Below are 8,359 nucleotides of genomic sequence, written 5' to 3'. Positions count from 1 at the left end.
TACACAACAAAGCGTTTAAAATACAAGGTATGATGGCAATAGGTAGCACATGTACACAAGGTATGATGGCAACAGGTAGCACATGTACTTGGTATTTAAACTGCCTGCAGTAATAGTGAACAAGCTTTAAAAATCTCTAATTTAGTACAACAGTATTGTACTACTGTTCAAAAGACGTATATCGATAAGACGAAACAAATCCGGGTTACACATTAAAACCGAGGGAAATACATCAACTATAAGAGAAAACGGGACAACAAAAACTAGTGTGCAGCAAAAACAAAACATCAACATACATAGGAACGGCCTATTTGATATAAAAAAAAGTTCATACTCCTTTTCTAAAACAAATGATGGTTGAACCTGGTGATATTGCTAAATAACATCTATCAATAAATAAATATAGAGTGTAAATAAAAAGAAAAGCTTAAAAGTGCATTGAATTACGTACAATATTATATCAAGTAATCACGTAATTTCAGTAACATCTGTACACTCTGCGGATAAATAAAGGCAACAGTAGTATACCGCTGTTCAAAACTCATAAATATATGGACAAAAACAAAATCGGGGTAACAAACTAAAACTGAGGGAAACGCATTAAATATTAGAGGGAACAACTACACAACCTTAAAATGTAACACACACAGCAACGGACTAAGCATTAAACAAAATCTAATGAGAATAACCAATATAGCATCAAAATCAAATACATGAATTTGGTTTATACATTTTCATTATACAACAATTGGTTCACTAAAAGTATTGTCTTTTTTAAAGATGTCATCTTTGTCTCTTCTGTCTGTATGTTTTCCACTCAATTAAATAAGTCTGTAAGAAAAAATGTCAATGCACAATAATTACTAGGAATATATCTGATTTAAAGAATGATTAAGTTAACAAACATGTACATGATGTAATACTATGAGCACGAAAAATATAGCAATCGAGGTGTAAACTAATGACTACAGGTACATATAACCACCATAACACACGTGTGCCTGTCATTTTAAATTTCCGTAAGACGTCTAATAAAAGAACAACGCATAACAAAGAATAGAATAAACAAATGAAGCATGATGTCAATGCAAAACGTAACATCTAAAAAAAAACTGAAAATTCTTAATCACATGACAAGAGCGAAAGCTCACACACATTAAACGAATGGACAACAACTGCATTATTCCTGACTTGGTATAGGCATATTGTAATGAACAAAATGATGGATTAATAGCTAGCCATTATGCAACTGAAATAATATGCGAAAATACTAACGACAAGATTGACAGACAAAGATCTTTAAAATCTTATAAATATAATGTTATAGATATTATACAACATGAGCCACATGTACAACAGGTGTTTTCAAAAATGAATTATAATGAGTGACATCACAAAAGAAAAAGGCAAATGCTTCTCAGACAGAAAATGTTCATTCTCAAATTTTAAAAAAACGTAGTTTTGGCGATAATCATTTTGTCATGGTAAAAAAATGTTTTAATCTATATATATATAGGCCACAAGTTAATTTTTTTCTGTTTAGTATTTTTATATTAAGATCCATTTTGTTACATCTTGTGATCAATTGTATTTGGCAATCGCCAATGGCAGTCAGCAGGGTTAAAGAACATCAGTTGCTCGACCTGTTAGTCAAATGCGTTTTGTTTAAATATACTTTTTCACTTTTTTGGTCTTTTGGAAAATGTTGTTTGTGCTGTTTTTACACCCTTCTACAACGAAATTTGCTTTACATGTACACGTATAAAACTTGCTGTTTTTTTCAACGCAATCATAGGTTTGAACGTAGTTTTCAATTTAGACTCGTTTATATTTTTTCGTTTGGGCTTGTATCATGTTTTCCCTCTGGTTTATATTAACCGTTCGCCTATATTGACTCTTAAAATTCAAAAGTATCTAACAATGAGGGTACTTTTATAAAAATGACGGTACTTTGTATATGGCCTTCGATCCCTAATATCACTGAAGAGACATTTATTGTCGAAATCCGGATCTGGTGTACTAAAAAATATTGACACCGTATGTTTGTGGCATAACATCGTGGCCACAAGTTAAAAAAAAAATTCTGTTAAGTATTAAATTTATATTAAGATCCATTTTGTTACATCTTGTGATCAACTTTATTTGGCAATCGCCAATGGCAGTCAGCAGGGTTAAAGAACATCAGTTGTTCGACGTGTTAGTCAAATGCGTTTTGTTTAAATATACTTTTTCACGTTTTCGGTCTTTTGGAAAATGTTGTTTGTGCTGTTTTTAGACCCTTCTACAACGAAATTTGTTGTACATGCACACGTATAAAAATTGCGGTTTTTATCCAACGCAATCATAGGTTTGAACGTAGTTTTCAATTTAGACTCGTTAATATATACACACTCTGTTTATTAAATCGACTACAGATGTAAAACAAAGCTTACTTTTTTCACAGATAAAACGTTTTATGTTTGAACAACGGCTATCATTCCATTCAAGGTCATCTGCCAACTTCATGTAAATGCAATGTTCATTATTTCCCTCCTTATTGTTTGGTTTTCCGGGATGCCAGTCAGTAAAGGTGATATAAGTCTGACTAGTGGACCATACCCAATCGCCCTGTTTTTCTATGTCTGTGCCGCCTATCCAGAAGGCTATAAATGAAACTATATGTAAATAAAAAGTTCCAAAATAAATATGGCGTTCATGGCTTATAGATGCTGAGTGTTTTGATCTGGGCGTCACTGGTGAGTGTTATGTAGACGAAACACGCGTCTGCCGTATTAAATTATAATCCTAGAACCTTTGATAACTATTATAGATAAACAATTTTTCAAAGTGTTCCAAATTTTCCAAAGTATATGAGGAAACCTAAAATTGCAAAAATATGAAAAAATAGATATATATGAATTAATCTATATGAACATAGTTTTGCAGTTAGTAAAAGTTTGATACAAAAACTGAATTATAATGATTTGTAACGTATTTGTAAATTGTCTTTTACTTGTGTCTGCAGACAACATTTTCGTGTCACTTCCATTTGTTGAAAAATAAGATTTTGAATGAAATTATAGGTTTTATAACGAGTAAGAATGGACATCACTTCCCCTAGGGTATCACCAGCCCAGTAGTAAGTATGGACATCACTTCCTCGAGGGTATCACCAGACCAGTAGTTAGTATGGACATCACTTCCCCGAGGATATCACCAGCTCAGTAGTAAGTATTTCTGTGTTGATTTGAGTTATCATTACTATGTGCATGCTTACCCTTCCGGAGCACCTGAGATCACCCCTAGTTTCTGGTGGGGTTCGTGTTGTTTATTCTTTAGTTTTCTATGTTGTGTCATGTGTACTATTGTTTTTCTGTTTGTCTTTTTCATTTTTAGCCATGGCGTTGTCAGTTTGCTTTGGATTTATGAGTTTGACTGTCCCTTTGGTATCTTCCGTCCCTCTTTTATAAATTATCTGACAAAACTTTTAATTTTTAAAAAAACTGAGGCTTTTATAACATGCCGTAACTCTAAAAAAAAATATGTTATTAGTTAAAATACAATTATATATACATACATGTAACATATCCAGTTGCCATAGTCTTTAAAAAGTTCAATTCACAACTTGATATTACTTCTACAAGCATACTGCCGTAACTTTCGCAAATAGACTAAAATGAATGGATATTATATAGCATGGTATCACAATGCTGGTTTCCGTTTTTTGTCTTTTAGATTTATTAAGTTTCAATAGTCAAGATTTGTGTACAAATTATAACAAATTTGATAATGAATTGCACAAGAATATCTATTCGGTTTTTTTTCAGTTTTCATTTTTCTGAAAGCATTTAATGCATACACCTCAAGGAAAGGAGATTATTCAAGACTCTTACTATTTGTTTTATTTTTTTATATATATTTTACATCTTCTATCATCAGACTCGGACTTCACTTGAACTGAATTTTAATGTGTGTATTGTTATGCGTTTACTTTTCTACATTGGTTAGAGGTATAGGGGGAGGGTTGAGATCTCACAAACATGTTTAACCCCGCCGCATTTTTGCGCCTGTCCCAAGTCAGGAGCCTCTGGCCTTTGTTAGTCTTGTATTATTTTAATTTTAGTTTCTTGTGTTCATTTTGGAAATTAGTATGGCGTTCATTATCACTGGACTAGTATATATTTGTTTAGGGGCCAGCTGAAGGACGCCTCCGGGTGCGGGAATTTCTCGCTACATTGAGGACCTGTTGGTGACCCTCTGCTGTTGTTTTTTATTTGGTCAGGTTGTTGTCACTTTGACACATTCCCCATTTCCATTCTCAATTTTATTTATAGGGATGTAAAATAACGGCTGTAGTAGTATACCGCTGTTCGAAAGTCATAAATCGATTGAGAGAAAATAAATTCCGGTTACAAACTACAACCGAGGGAAGTACATCAACTATAAGAAGAAAACAACGAAACAACAGAAACACTGAAGTGCAACATAAAACTCAAACGACAATACGACACACTCAGAAAAAAAACTATAAGAAATCAACTGCCCATTGACCGAAGTACATGTTGTATGAAGCGAAGAAGCCCCTTCATATTGAAAACGTGCGCATAACCAACACTTTCACAACTCAATACAATTATAAGTTGAATTCTTATAATTAAAACAAAAATTGATGGTATTTGAGTTTATACTGATTTTACGACTGGTTTGCCCTTGATGATGAATGTGTTATGATGAGCAATAGTAAGGGGTAAAACGTCGGCGTAAAAAAAAGCCGACTTATTATCAGTATATATGCAGACCCCCAATGAAACGACTTTTTTTTGGATCGAGGCGCTCTTGTTGAAACCAATTATGTGCTGTTCCCGCAATTAAACACACTAGTACTATGACGTATAAGACAAAGAAGACATAATTAAGCAATTTCAAAAACATATTTAGATAGGTTTGGACCAAGTTAAAGTAGTAATCTTAATTCTACTTAAGAAAACGGGTTTTCAACATATTTTTTTCAATATTCGTTCATGTTGTCATGACTTTCAGATTCACTTATCTTGAGAATTGTGTTTCACTTATAAAATATATGAGAGCGACCTTTGATATTCCCTATTGTTTTTTTACAAATGAAGGAGTACAAACCTTAGCATCGTTCCAATTTCTTTCGTCATTACTGAAGAAGTAGCAGTTGTTTCCTTTCTTAAACCATCCGTTTTGGCATTGTAATGAACCTACAAATTTTGCATCAATTCTTAAAGAAAACCAATATCAAGCAAAACGTTCTGTAAATATTTACATAGATTCTAATAGTAAAATTATAATGATTTGAGTTCTACAAGCTAAATGTATTGTAAATTTACTAAGACGTTACGGCATGTTATGACTAATTACGTACCGCTATATGAAAACACATCAATAATTATATAAACATACCTTTGATTACATCCCAGCTCCTCTGTTCTAACAGGGGTGATCTGAGCCGTATCACCCCTACCAGATCACCCCAGTTTAAGTTTCTTTGTTATGCATGCTTTCCTTTGTTCTGTAGCATTTTGGCGAGAATTTCAAATCCAGTATAAAACTTATAATTAATTATACGGAAAAGACTATCTATCAAAATTCACGTAGAAAAAATCCAGTGTATATGCAAGGATTCGAACTCAAGACCTTTAGCATATCAAGCTAAGAAACATACCACTTCACCAGGACGACTGGATACGAACTATCAGAAATTTAACATACATAAAGGAAGCAAGATATTTTTATAACTGGGGTGAGTTGGCAGACCTTTACTCAGTGGGGTTTAAACCCTTTTCGTTAAATAAATGAGTTGTCAGACTGATTGTTCAATTTGATTTTACACTTTTTTAAAGTTGGGCAAGTCGGTTTCAAAAGTGGGATTTTTTCATAAAGAGGCGATATAGTGTGGGCCGATTGGCCAGTGGGGCGAGTTGACATTGTTTGATATCTACTCATCGTGTTAGGGGGTCATAAAGGGTATACATCATATAGTAATATATAAAGTATATTATAATGGTTGTGTGGCGTTCTAAACTAGATTTAATGAATTGTAAATAGTTTTTAGTCTAATCTAAAACAGCTCGGTTGTAAAATAGTTATCCCATTCGGACTTGGTGTGTCAGTGTAAGATCACCCTCTGGCCTCCGGCCATCCTGATGACCTTACACTGACACACCGCGTCCTCTATTAAAGAACGATAAAGAAATGATAAAGGGAAAATCCAAGTTAAATGAAAACAACACTTAATAAATAAGTTTCGTACGCACAGCTTTTTTGACAATATCAAAGTGTATTACGATATTTCTCCACTCTCAACAGTTAAATCTTAAATATCTAAAATGCTCGGCAAGCCTCGCGCTTTAAATATTAAAATTAAACTGTCTCGAGTAAATAAAATCGTTATACACTTGTTTCAGTTGTGGAATCTATATTTCAATAATTTCGATAAACATCACAAATGGACGAACTATACAAACATATATCAATTCACAAATGAACGTTGATAAGCATATTTACATATACAATACATAACACAGCGTAAGAAAAAGGAGAGGGGTCATAAAACATGAAAATTAGATAAGTTACATTAATAAGGCTAAAAACCTCATTCTCAATTCGTTTTAAAAACAAACGTCGACAATAATGGTTTATATGGTTTTGTCTGGGAAACTTTCAGTCATAATCTTTTGTACTTTTTCCTTCTCTTGTTTTTCTTTTTTTTTTATGTCATTTGATTTCCTTTCTGATACATTGTCTTTAACTTCACTAAAACTGCAAAAAAGTTCACGGAACTAGTGATTGTTCCGTTTATGGTAGACATATTGTTACATGTTCTCTTTACGTGTGTAAAACGACCAAAAATCAATGCTTAAATTATATTTCTATCAATGTCGTGTGATCTCTGCTTATTAAACTGATCATTTTACATCTGGAGAAAAGTAGCAATTATCAATAAAATTTATCAGGGAGGAGAATCATCTAAAGAAATGTATAAAATATTTACAATTCCAAAATTATATTCTTGTACCTGTGAACGTCTTCATCATCAATGCATCTACTGAAATTTCACTTTGTGGGCAACAAGATTCTTCTAAGATACACTGTCTAGTTTTCTTGTCATAACTTGCATAGCAACATGTTCCTAGCACGCAGAGCATACAACAATCCATAGGTGATGTAGCTGTTTCTATCTTCAATGTTGAACTGCTTGGTAGAATTTTTCTGTCTTGTGTGTTTACAAAACCTTGTATATTAGTATTAGCAAAACAAAGTGTGTTCATAAACAGAGTAATAACAGTATAGCGCACAACACACAAAGTTATCTTCATTTTACTAAGTTGAAGTTTGGTTTAACGTTTGCTACATGTATGTGCAAACTACCACTTTTCCAAATGTTTGTCCAAAATCAGGCACACCAATAACCTAGGTACATCTTGACAGATGTATTTGACGGGTAGAAAATCTATTCACAGATCTATAACATGATAAAGAACAAACTATATATATCGACTAACATGAAATTATAGAGCTGTACATGTGAAGATGACACATGCCTTCGTTTTTTTAATTGTTACGAGATAAAATAATTTAATTTTGACGTAAACTGCTCCTATTGATAGAAGTATTCCTTTTTTTCAATTTCAAGTGCACATGTATTCACTATTCGACATTATGCAAACAAGAAAAATTGACAATATCTAGAAAAAAGGCGTATAATTATAAGTGATCAATGTTTTTATTGTGGTTACATTTGTTTCTCAGATCGTAATTATTTACTTAGTTCGTACCGACAGAAAGAATTTGCTTATAGAGGCGTATGTGGCAGTGGTCAATAAAACTTATCTATAACCTTGAAAATAATAATTCTTACAACTTTTTAAAGGATCCATTTTTTACCTGGACTATATAGGTATAGGAAGATGTGATATGAGTGCCAATGAAACAACTCTCCATCCAAATAACAATTTATAAAAGTAAAAAATTGCAGGTCATGGAACGGCATTCAATACGGAGCCTTGGCTCACACCGAACAACAAGATATAAAGGGATCCAAAATTACAAGTGTAAAACCATTCAAACGGGAAAACCAACGGTCTATTCTATATAAAATAACGAGAAACGAGAAATGCATGGAAAGACATTTCAAAGGGTTTGCGATAAATGTCTTTAAGAACTTGCTCGATAAATTGTATATTGTAAATGATACACAATAAAGGCAAAGGTAGTAAACTAAAACTGAGGGTAACACATCAACTATAAGATGAAAACAACAGAACACTGAAGTGCGACAAAAACCAAAAAATGCATTCATAGAAACGAAGTATTAGATAACAACTTCCATTTCTTGATGGTAGGTTGAACCTGG

At 32.8% G+C, this 8,359-nt stretch overlaps 1 long non-coding RNA gene across 1 annotated transcript; it reads right to left on the bottom strand.

The window, feature by feature from the left end:
* Positions 1 to 427: 427 nt before the first annotated feature.
* Positions 428 to 7,399, bottom strand: LOC143059862 (uncharacterized). The gene is made up of 5 exons (XR_012973639.1): positions 7,022 to 7,399; positions 5,116 to 5,204; positions 3,557 to 3,650; positions 2,433 to 2,642; positions 428 to 831 (listed from the first exon to the last, which is right to left on the bottom strand). It is a non-coding gene; the product is annotated as an uncharacterized LOC143059862 (long non-coding RNA).
* Positions 7,400 to 8,359: the final 960 nt, after the last annotated feature.

This window comes from Mytilus galloprovincialis, chromosome 14 (genome assembly GCF_965363235.1).
Source record: "Mytilus galloprovincialis chromosome 14, xbMytGall1.hap1.1, whole genome shotgun sequence".
NCBI classification, from domain to species: domain Eukaryota; kingdom Metazoa; phylum Mollusca; class Bivalvia; order Mytilida; family Mytilidae; genus Mytilus; species Mytilus galloprovincialis.
This window is presented reverse-complemented; position numbering and strand designations above follow the sequence as displayed.